The sequence below is a fragment of the Halichoerus grypus genome, chromosome 14, assembly GCF_964656455.1.
Source record: "Halichoerus grypus chromosome 14, mHalGry1.hap1.1, whole genome shotgun sequence".
Taxonomy (NCBI): Eukaryota; Metazoa; Chordata; class Mammalia; order Carnivora; family Phocidae; genus Halichoerus; species Halichoerus grypus.
In genome coordinates this window covers 13973321-13985529 of record NC_135725.1, presented here as the reverse complement: position 1 = coordinate 13985529, position 12209 = coordinate 13973321, and the positions used below count along the sequence as shown (strand labels likewise).

The 12209-nt window shown below is 40.0% G+C and overlaps 1 non-coding gene across 1 annotated transcript; it reads left to right on the top strand.

Annotated features, from left to right (window-relative positions):
* The first annotated feature begins 11651 nt into the window (after window positions 1-11651).
* On the top strand, window positions 11652-11755 carry LOC118527961 (U6 spliceosomal RNA). The gene has a single exon (XR_004913371.1). It is a non-coding gene; the product is annotated as a U6 spliceosomal RNA (small nuclear RNA).
* The last annotated feature ends 454 nt before the right edge of the window (window positions 11756-12209 follow it).

Below are 12209 nucleotides of genomic sequence, written 5' to 3'. Positions count from 1 at the left end.
ATTTTCTCTGTTATAGCTCCTTGATGGTGGACATTTGAGGGGAAAAAAAAATCTGGTAGTATCATAGCTTTGAGTCCCATGAAGCCCCTCCTGGTACAAATCCCTTTTTCTAACAACTATTTGGTAGGTGTTTGTTCTTAGCATTTTTGCCACAGTTGGGCAGAGGAAGAATTAGTAAACAACAGAGACTATTACATCCAAAAGAGATGTTGGATATTGAGTAGTCCATTGCTTCCAACTTTACAGATGAATAAATGCTGATCCATAGTGGTCAGGTATTGGTCCAAGAACATACAGTCACCATTAAAGCAACAACTCAGTTTAAGTCTCCTGGCTCAAAGGTATAGAGATATAAGCAGAAAGGAAATAGAGTACAAAGAATTGGTTTTCTTTCTTGTCCTCTAGGAAAATTTGGACATGTTACTTATGTAATTGGTGTCTTTTTTCCATCTTTAAACTGTGCATTCTAATAAATACCATACAGAGCTGTTGGGAGGATAAAATAACATAAGAAATGTGATGACAGTGATGTGCTGGTAAATGCTTAACAATCAGCTCTTGGAATTGATGGAGGAACCATGATTTGTGGCATTTGACCATTTTCATGGTATAAATATTCCTCCTGTTGTCAATTTCAAGCTTCCAACGGTTTAAAAAATGGCTGGCAAGATTCCTGAAAACTTAACAATCGCCTCTCACAAGCACATACGAGCTGGCACAGACTGGCTCCAACACACCACTGAATATAAAACACTTGGCATGGAGTAGATACTCAATAAATATTAGTTGCCCTCTCATCTTCACAAGGCACAGGTTCATTTTACCATGCCATGTAACTATTGTTTTATGAACACTATCTCTTTGAACTTCCCAAGAAATGAGTTATTGTTGTAATAATCTATGTAAATAAAATGAACTCTCTTGCGTGGAGATGCCACATAACATATCACTACTTTTGAGGATATATGGGAAATACTCTAACAGTAGACAATGTGTAAAGTGCCCAGAATTCACCTTGCAGGATTCTTGTGACTTCCCAAAGAAATAGGTTAACATTGTACAGACCAGCTGAAACTGAGATAAATTTAAAGCCCATAAAGCAGAAAAGAAATAGTGATTTTAAGTAAGAAGATTTCAAATAAAATGATTTCAGATAAGACACCTTGAACTGTAATAGAGCTCTTTTTTACATGAATAACTTACACAGCATACTCCAAGATGAGTAAAAGTGACACGTTTATTTACTGTTTCTTAATGACTCCCCTGAACAATTCCAGATAGGGCAGCAACCCTATTTGTTTGCTTGTTTGCTTTAAAGATGCATTGTAGAATTCCACTTCTAGCCAAGAAGGAGTAACTGGTATAGAATTGTCCTCCCATTGTAAGCTAGAAAACTGGACATTTATGAAACAACTGTTTTCAGATATTGGGACCACAGTATGTTCACAATTGTGAGTTCTGAGATTAGAGAAACAATTTAAATGAGCCCCACAGTTTTCCTGGCTTTCTGCCTAACAGTAGGGTTGCCAGAGAAAATAAAAGATAGCTAGTTAAATTTGAATTTCAGATACGTAATGAATAATTTTTTGTATAAGCATATATAAAAATGCAATATTGGATTTTTTCTAAATCCAGGAACCCTATTGGAAGCAATTTTTAAACTTCAATAAAGGAAGAGGAAACTCAAATAGAGCATGCTAGTTTCTATAAGATAAGAAACAAATTCTAGTATGGTGAGGTTGAGGTGGCTGGAATTTGCAGGGCGGAATACTATAAGGGAGCAAGCTACATATGGAAAGAGCCCCAGAAATTTTCACAAGGGTCCTCCTGGTCAATTGGCTGAATATTTCCCTATGTATGCATAGAGTGAAATTCCACAAAGCCAGGCAAAAAAAAAAAAAAAAAAGACTTTTCACACAGGACTTGAGAACATTTGAGTTCCATCCATCTGGGTCACAGAGACTTCTTTGAACATTTGGGGTCATCAAAAGAGATCTGAGAAGGATCATACCTTGGTAATAAGGCTAATTAACCCTAGAATAAAGTCAGCACTACACTCATGATAGCAAAGCTTTAAAGCAAGCTTCAGCAGAATCAAGGTGATCTGCAGATAAATGAACTGCCTGCCAAAACTAATTTGAACACTTATTTATTTATTTTTTAAAAGATTTTATTTTTTTATCAGAAAGAGAGAGCGCACAATTGGGGAGCGACAGCAGAGGGAGAAGCAGGCTCCCAGATGAGCAAGGAGCCCGATGTGGGACTCGATCCCGGAACCCCAAGATCATGACCTGAGCCAAAGGCAGATGCTTACCCAACTGAGCCACCCAGGCAGCCCTAATTTCAACACTTTTTGAAGAGAACAACAAAATCTCAACCTTCCAAAATATAATATGCATAATGCCCAGCATACAATAAAAAATTACTAGACATGCAAAAAAAACCAAACAAACAAATTCTGTTCTATAACCTGGAAAAAAATCATAGATCAAAAATAACAGAAATGATGGAATTAGCTAATGAGGAATGTAAAACAGTTATTGTAAATATGTTCAAAGATTTAATGGAAAACCTAAAATGAGAAGAAAAAGCTATACAGATATAAATAGGCCATATGATTTGCCCTTCTAATGCCACTTTACTTGAGGCAGATATTGTGTTCCATGAGTACATACCATCTAATAGCACATGAAAGCAGGAAAAAACTATCTGAATCATCATTTGCTATAATCCTATGTAGAAAAAAGTGGAGGTAATCCAGAGAAGATTGAATTTCTCCTTCAGTGTTCATACTCAGAGTGTACAAGAAAATAATTAAATCTCCACTGTAAATCATCCAAGAAAATGCAGATCTGAAAGATAAGCTAGGGCACCTGGCCACCTCAGTCAGTAGAGCACGCAACTCTTGATCTCAGGGTCATGAGTTCCGGTCCCATGTTGGGTGTAGAGATTACTAAAAAAAATAAATAAGTAAACATTAGAAATAAATAAATAAAATCTTAAAAATAATAATAAGCTTTTGCCCTGAATCACTCTGTTTTAGAAATGGATAGAGGTGGCTGTAGAACCTAGCTTATAATATGATTGCAGAGGAAGTAGGAGGAAATGGAGCGTATACAAATTATGTTGCAGATAGGCTGTTAAATGTTTTCTCCTCTGCACTACGTGCAAGTATGTTGATGTGTTTTGCATTTGGAATGTTGAGCTATTTCGCATTTGGAATGTTGAGCTATTTCAGATGCATGTTGAGGAGGATTCAATGGTGCTTTTTAATCAGAATAAAAAGGGAAGCATATTTTTGTTGCTAAAGAACTTTTAGGTTAGCTTCTCTATTATTCTCTATAGCTGTTTTCTTTCCACATTCTCCTTGAAATACATGAAAAACCATGTATTTCATCTTTAACCTCTAACTTTACCCCTTATCTCTCCCTTTCTTCCTTCTCTTCCCTCTTTTGCTCTTCATTTGAATCCCATTGAAAATTTTCTTTCCCAACCCAACAATAGATAATTTTCCCGTGCTGTTCTAACTTGGATAATAAAAACAAACAGTACCCACCAAGGAATCCATGCTTATTACCTCATGGTGAAAAGTGAAATCTTTTGTATGGGCTCCTTGCTCTGCGGGAGGCTGCTTCTCCCTCTCCTCCCCACTTGTACTCTCTCACTGTCTCTCCTTTCTCTCTCTCTCTCAAATAAATAATAAATAAAATCTTGAAAAGAAAAGAAAAGAAATAACTGACTGAGGGCACCTGGCTGGCTCAATTGGAAAAGCATGCGGACTCTTGCCCTCAGGGTCATGAGTTTGAGCCCCACATTGGGTATGGAGATTACTAAAAAAAATAAAAATAAAAATGTAAATCAGATCATGTCACTCTTAAAAAAAAAAAAAGAACTGACTGATTTATTGATATATCATGAGGTTAAACAGGGTCCAGCCTGCTGACACAACTGTATTGGTGAGGGTGGGGCTAACCAGGTTTTGTTTATTTAAATTAGCCGACTGAAATTTGTCATCCCACCCACCCCCCCAGCACATATGTTTTAAGAAGCATATAGTAGGCACAGTGCTAAGAGAATACATTTTCGTCTATTGTCAAACTTTTTTTTTTTAAGATTTTATTTATTTATTTGACAGAGAGAGACAGCGAGAGAGGGAACACAAGCAGGGGGAGTGGGAGAGGGAGAAGCAGGCTTCCCGCGGATCAGGGAGCCCGATGTGGGGCTCGATCCCAGGACCCTGGGATCACGACCTGAGCCGAAGGCAGACGCCCATGACTGAGCCACCCAGGCGCCCCTCTATTGTCAAACTTTATATGACATTAGATTACACCACATTTTTAATTCAAACATAAGTAGCCATGCCCAAGCCTTAGCATTTTTAGACACAACTTCAGAGAATGAAGAGATTCTAAAGAAGATGCCAAAAACAACATCAAATTCAAACTGCCACAGACCTTAGCAGATTCAGGTCACACTGTCTTGGAAGGGACCAAAGACTTTCCCAGATTAACCTCTTGTGAACAAGATGAGAAACCAACTGAACCTTTTCAATATACCCTGAGGATTACATCCTGTTCTTGCAAAGCCTGTGATCAAATGAGGGCAAGGATGGGAAGAGGAAAACATCAGGGAAATGCTAAACGGCAAAACTCATCTGGATACAAGAAGAATGAAGAGAAAAAAAGGAGAAGAAGAAATAGACATGTGGAAAGGATAGTTTTGATTCTTGGGAGAGAGAAGGATAGAAAATTGATATGTTCTTGTTCAGAGAATTTCTAGTTGGACCATTATGACTGGCTGGAGAAGGAAAGAGTGAGGTTTTACAACATATATACAAAGATTTATCTGGATTTTTTAACTGTTCACCAGGCTTCTGGTTGAAAGTATTTAGCAGTATTCTGGATACTAAACAGGGCCACATAATGAGTTTATTTCTATGATTTGGGAGGAAAAAATTAAAGACCATTATCCAAAGAATCAGAATACCTAACAAAGCTCTAATTCCTGAGGATATCAGACTAAAGCTGGTAATAGACTCAATATGCCCAGAAATGGCATGTTGTATTTGTGTTCATATTTGTGTTCATAATTGCTTGTCAAAGCATTTCTTTAAAGATGTATTTATTTATTTTTAGAGAGAGAGAGAGAGAGAAAGCAAGTCAGGAGAGGGGCAGAGAGAGAGGGAGAGAGAATATTTTTTTTTAAGATTTAATTTATTTATTTGAGAGAGAGAACATGAGCTGGGGAAGGAGCTGAGGGAGAAGCAGGCTCCCTGCTCAGCAGGGAGCCTGGCATGGGGCTCGATCCAGGACTCCAGGATCATGACCTGAGCCAAAGGCAGACACTTAACTGACTGAGCCACCCAGGTGCCCTGGGAGAGAGAGTCTTAAGTAGACTCTGCACTGAGCCTGAAGCCTGACACAAGGCTCGATCCCACGACCCTGAGATCATCTTCTGAGCTGAAATCAAGAGTCAGACGCTTAACGGGTTATGCCACCCAGGTGCCCCTGTCAAAGCATTTTTTTATGATAGCTCCTTCTAAATCCTTGTCAGATAATTCCAAATCTGTATAATCTTGGTATGGTGTCTATTGATTGTCTCTTCTCATTTAAGTTGGAATTTTTCTGGTTGCTGATGTAAGTGATTTTCAGTTGTATCTTGGGCATTTTTTTTTCAGATTTATTTGTTTATTTTAGAGAGAGAGCACGAGTGGGAGGGACAGAGGAAGAGGGAGGGAGAATCTCAAGCAGATTCCACACTCAGTGCAAGAGCACAACTCTGAGATCATGACCTGAACCAAAACCAAGAGTTGGTCACTCAACTAACTGTGCCAGACAGGCGCCCCATATCTTAGACATTTTTGGTATTATGTTACGAGATTCTAGATCATCTTCTGTTTTAGCAGGTGTCCTATGACACCACAACAGTGGAGGGAAGGTGGTGATGCTTTATTACTACCAGGTGGTGTGGAAGTTCAGATTCCCCACTTGGCCTCCATTGAACCTTGAGATGGGAAGCAGAAGAGCATCTCATTGTTGCTGGGTGGAGATGGGAGTTCAGGATCCCCACTGGGGCCTCTGTGGACACTGCACGGGGCTGGGAAGCCTAGCTACCACCAGAATGTGGTAAAAGTCCGAGCCTTCCACCCAGCACTCTCTGATACCACCTTGGCAGGGAGTGGTGCCTCATTACCACTGGGTGGGGATGGAATTACTGGCTTCCCTCGTGGACTTTACTGACAACCTGGGGCAGAAGTTCGGGTGATCTCATTACTACCAGGTGTGAATAAAAGTTCTGACTCCCCAGTTGACCTTCTTGACACCACCCGGGGGAGAGCACAAAACTGCCTTGATACAGTTGAGCAAGGGCAAAATTCTAGGCTCTTTCCTCACATTTTTTCCGTGGTATTTGGCTGGAGTAGAGCAGTTATTGTCTGAAAGTTCCCTGTTTTGCTAGGCTTCCCCTTTCCTTATCCTATAGCTAGAGAGAGCTGACTTTTCTTGGGGCTTTTCTTTTTTTTTTTTTTGGTATGCATCTGTTGGCTTCTCTAGCACTCAGTTTGCGCTATATGAGTCAGGAGGAAAACCCTTGTCACCATGCTTCTTGGGTCCTGAGATCCCTAGCAGGCCTGCCTCCTCTCTACCTTTTAGAACCTTCTTTATAGTCAATATCCAGGGTCTTTAGGTGTACTTAGCCAGAGGAGTAGGGAGATGTGTGTCTACTCCATTTTGTCCCAGAACTGGAAACTCAATTCCAGATACCTGTGGTTCTGCTGTCACTGCAATGGTTCCACAAAGAAAAATGGACATTCAAGCCTACATGCTTTTTTTTTTTTTTTTAAAGATTTTATTTATTTATTTGACAGAGAGAGACACAGCGAGAGAGGGAACACAAGCAGGGGGAGTGGGAGGGGGAGAAGCAGGCTTCCCGCGGAGCAGGGAGCCAGATGCGGGGCTCGATCCCAAGACCCTGGGATCATGACCTGAGCCAAAGGCAGACGCTTAACGACTGAGCCACCCAGGTGCCCCATGCCTACATGCTTTTTATTGCTAACACTCACCACCCCTAAGTTTCAGTCCATGTAAGTGGATGGAAAGGGTTTTAGCTCCACACCTACACAACATAGCTTTCCCCCTCCAGTGTCAGTGCAGCAGGGGGGCAAGTAAGACAATTCTGGCGCCAGAAATCTAAATTTCCCAGGTGTTCGGTTATTTGCCTCTGGCTTGGGAAGTGAGGTCTACTGGCTGTGCTTCTTCAGAGAACATACCTGCCAAGATCAGATCTCTGTTCTCTATCATGGAGGCTTCATCTTCTTTCATGCCATTTTAGAGCTTAATTGACTCTTTGTCTCCTGCTGGTAAGTTCTGCATTGGGTTAAGAGAAGGAACCGTCACTTTTATGTATTTCCAATGTAGTCTCTAAAAACCAACACAAGCACTGCAAGGCTTTAAGGCACCCAACCAATGGGACAAAAAGGAGCTAAGATCCAGCCCAGGCTCTGCTTGCCAAATCATGTACCCACAGGGCTGCATCACCCAGAGGGGGTGCCTTTTTCAAATGTGCACAAAGGCTCCCTATAAGCAATCAGCTGGGCTCTGAACCTGACAATAGCTGTATTGCAGCATCTCAAAAGAAATACTCTCTTGTATTCTATAAACTCATTATACTTGAATATTCAATTGATCCTCATACATAATTTATATCATCACTTCAAAATAATTTATTTTCAGGTTTTCAGGCCCATTAAAACGAGCTCTGAATCATCTGAGATTGAGCACACTGCAAATTTTGGCCAAGGTCAAATTGGCTTTTTAAAAGGAATTTCCTGGGACGCCTGGGTGGCTCAGGCATTGGGCGTCTGCCTTCGGCTCAGGTCATGATCCCAGGGTCCTGGGATCGAGTCCCAAATCGGGCTCCTTGCTGGGTGAGGAGCCTGCTTCTCCCTCTCCCTCTGCTGCTCCCCCTGCTTGTGCTCTCTCTCTCTCTCTGACAAATAAACAAATAAAAATATTTAAATAGGGGCACCTGGGTGGCTCAGTTGGTTAAGCGACTGCCTTCGGCTCAGGTCATGATCCTGGAGTCCCTGGATCGAGTCCCGCATCGGGCTCCCTGCTCGGCGGGGAGTCTGCTTCTCCCTCTGACCCTCCCGACCCTCCCCCCTCTCGTGTGCTCTCTCTCAGTCTCTCTCTCTCAAATAAATAAATAAAAATCTTTAAAAAAAAAATTTTTAAATAAATAAGTAAATAAATAAATAAAAGGATTTTCTGTCATTATCTCCCTGGGTCTGCACCTTCCCATGAGTAAGGGTTGTTAATTATCAGGTGCCTTGCAGATAAGTTAGGCTTCCTGATATGCACAATTCTCTGTCCCTTAGCTATGAGCAAAACCTTCTCCTGCTGCCCTACTGTGTGACAGATCAGTATGTCCTTTCAGGCAATTCAAACTTGTTGCCTTCTTGGAATGGCCACATCACTGATTAAATCTGGATACTGAAGGTTACAACAGGTCACTGAGGAGATGGGAGAATGGCCCATTATTTGTCTCCATAGTCAGCTAGTGGCCAGTTAGTGGATACATCTCTACTCAGAATAAAAGCTTTAATTTCCTTGGATCAAATAAACTTTAAAAAATTAGCCATTGGTCCTAGTCTTACTATAAACAAGTGGTGATTTAGGTGTAAACATTTGGCTCACATCAAGACAAATAACAAGAGCACCAAAGCATACCCTAATTTCTTCCCTTTTTTTAAATTTATTTATTCATTTTTTAAGATTTTATTTATTTATTTGACAGAGAGAGACACAGCGAGAGAGGGAACACAAGCAGGGAGAGTGGGAGGGAGAGAGGCAGGCTTCCCACGTAGCAGGGAGCCCGATGTGGGGCTCGATCCCAGGACCCTGGGATCATGACCTGAGCCGAAGGCAGACGCTTAACGACTGAGCCACCCAGGCGCCCCCCCTACCTTTTTTTTAATTGCAGTATAATTACAGTGTTATATTAGTTTCAGAAGTATAATATAGTGATTCAGCAATTCTATACATTACTCAGTGTTTATCACAATAAGTGTAGTCTTAATCCCCTTTACCTATTTCACCCATCCCCCCGACCTCCCCTCTGGTGACCACCAGTTTATTCTCTATATTTAAGAGTCTGGTTGGAACACCTTGGTGGCTCAGTCAGTTAAACATCTCCCTTCGGCTCAGCTCATGATCCTGGAGTCCTGGGATCGAGTCCCACATCGGGGCTCCTTGCTCAGCAGGAAGCCTGCTTCTCCCTCTGCCTCACACTCCCCCTGGTTGTGCTTTCCCTCTCTCTCTCTTTGACAAATAAATAAATAAAATATTTTTTAAAAAGATGTTTGGGGTGCCTGGGTGGCTCAGTTGGTTAAGCGACTGCCTTCGACTCAAGTCATGATCCTGGAATTCCAGGATCGAGTTCCTCATCGGGCTCCCTGCTCAGCAGGGAGTATGCTTCTCCCTCTGACCCTCCCCACCCCCTCATGTGCTCTCTCTCTCTCTCATTCTCTCTCTCTCTCTCTCAAATAAATAAAATCTTTAAAAAAAAAGTCTGTTTTTTGTCTCTTTTTATCTTTGTTTTGTTTCTTAAATTCCACATATGAGTGAAATCATATGGTATTTGTTTTTCTCTGACTGACTTATTTCATGTAACATTATATCCTCTAGATCTATCCATGTTGTTGCAAATGGCAAGGTTTTTCTTTTTTATGGCTGAGTACTATTCCACTATTATATATATATATATATATATATATATATATATATATATATATATATATATAACATCTTGTTTATCCATTCATTAATCAATGAATACTTGAACTGCTTCCATAACTTGGCTCTTGTAAATAATGCTGCAATAAACATAGTGTTTTGAATCAGTGTTTTCATATTCTTTGGGTAAATACCAAGTAGTGGAATTACTGGATCATAGCATAGTTGTAGTTTTTATTTTTTTGAGGAACCTCCAGACTGTTTTCCATAGTAGCTACACCAATTTGCATTCTCACCAACAGTGCACAAGGATCCCTATTTCTCCATATCCTTGTCAATTGTTGTTGTTTCTTGTGTTTTTTATTTTAGCCATTCTGATAGACGTGAGGTGATATCTCATTGTGGTTTTGATTTGCATTTCCCTGATGATAAGTGATGTTGAGCATCTTTTCATGTGTCTGTTGGCCGTATCTATGTCTTTGGCAAAATGTTTATCCAAGTTCTCTGCCCACTTCTTCATCAGATTGTGTGTGTGTGTGTGTTGAGTTGTATAAGTTCTTTATAATATTTTGGATATTAACCTCTTATCAGATATATCATTTGCAAATGTCTTCTCCCATTCAGTAGGTTTTGTTTTGTTGATTGTTTCCTTTGCTGTGCAGAAGCTTTTTTTCGTTGTCATCTCCACAGCCAACATGGGGGCTTGAACTTGTGACCGAGATTAAGAGTCACACACTCCACCAACTGGGCCACCCAGGGACCCCTGTGCAATAGCTTCTTATTTTTATTTTTTTACACTGCTTTTTAAAAAATTTTAATTCCAGTATAGTTAATATAGAGTGTTATATTAGTTTCAGGTGTACAACATAGTGATTCAACACTTCCCTACAACACCCAGTGCTCCTCGCAAGTGCTCCTCTTAATCCCCATCACCTATTTCACTCATCCCCCACCCGCCTCCCCTCTGGTAACCATTGGTTTGTTCCCAATAGTTAAGCGTGTTTCCTGGCTTGTCTCTCTCTGTTTTGTTTTCCTTTGCTTGTTCGTTTTGTTTCTTAAATTCCACATATGAGTGAAATCATATGGTATTTGTCTTTCTCTGACTGACTCATTTCACTTAGCATTATACTTTCTAGCTGCATCCGTGTTGTTCCAGATGGGAACCTTTTTATCTTGATGTAGTCCCAATAGTTTATTCTTGCTTTTGTTTCCCTTGTTTTGGGAGACATATCTAGAAAAATATTACTATGGCCAATGTCAGAGAAATTACTGCCTGTGCTCTCTTCCAGGATGTTTATGGTTTCAGGTCTCACAGTTAGGTCTTTAATCCATTTTGAGTTTATTTTTGTGTATGGTATAAGGAAGTGATCCAGTTTCATTCTTTTGCATGCGTACCCTGGTTTCTTAATTACCCTTTATGTCTTGGCTTCACCAAATATTAATATTTTGAGGAATATTAATATTTTCTCTTAACTCTCCACAAGGTCCATGTCTACTAGATGAGAAGTTTTAGCTAGCTAAATTTTCTTTATACATCCCAAACAAGTATGGCTTTAGTGAATAATGTCCTTTGAGTTCCATTTTTTTTACTATAAACGTTTACTATAATTTTCCTAATACATTTAAAACTTTTTCCTCCTTCATGTGGAAATTGATTTCCCATCTACTAAACTCTCCTTTTTCCCATCTACTAAAAGTGCTCATTTCTAGTAACAAAGACGAGAATTCTATAAATAGCCACACCCTTTTTGCAAAACATTATTATGCCACAAGGAAGACTTTTTGAAAATCCACTGTAAGGAAAAATAAAATCAATTTTAGAGAGTTCCTATAAGTTTTCTTTTAATAGTTAAGGGTGAGCAGAACAAATTCTTATTATCTTCCCATATAATGTGTCCCATTGTATAAAAGTGTAATGTGGTGCTCACTTCAGCGGCACGTATACTGAAATCGGAAAGATACAGAGATTAGCATGGCCCCTGCCTAAGGATGACATGCGAATTTGTGAAGAGTTCCATCTTTTTGTACACTGTGAAATATTTCACTCCAGCCTGCTTATTTCATGTTTATTCTGGGCTGAAAAAGACTTTGCCAAAACATTAAAGACCATTCTTTTCACTAAAGAAAGAAAAAAGTATAATGTGTAACATTGTACAAGAATTGGTATTTTGGAAAATAGATTAGGGGTGCCTAGATGGCTCAGTTGGTTAAGTGTCTGACCCCTGATTTTGGCTCAGGTCATAATCTCAGGGTCGTTCCATGCTGAGCGTGGAGACTGCTTAAGATTCTCTTCCCTCTCTCTCCCTCTTTCTCTGCCTCCCTCTCCCAACACCCCCATTCCCCGCTCACACTCCCTCTCTCTAAAGAAAAAAAAAAATAGATTAAATCACAGAACTTGGCTAATATGACTCTCTAAAATATTTATCATAAGTCTACATCTTGCCCTATGAATGGCTTTCTACTACTAAAGTGTTTAGT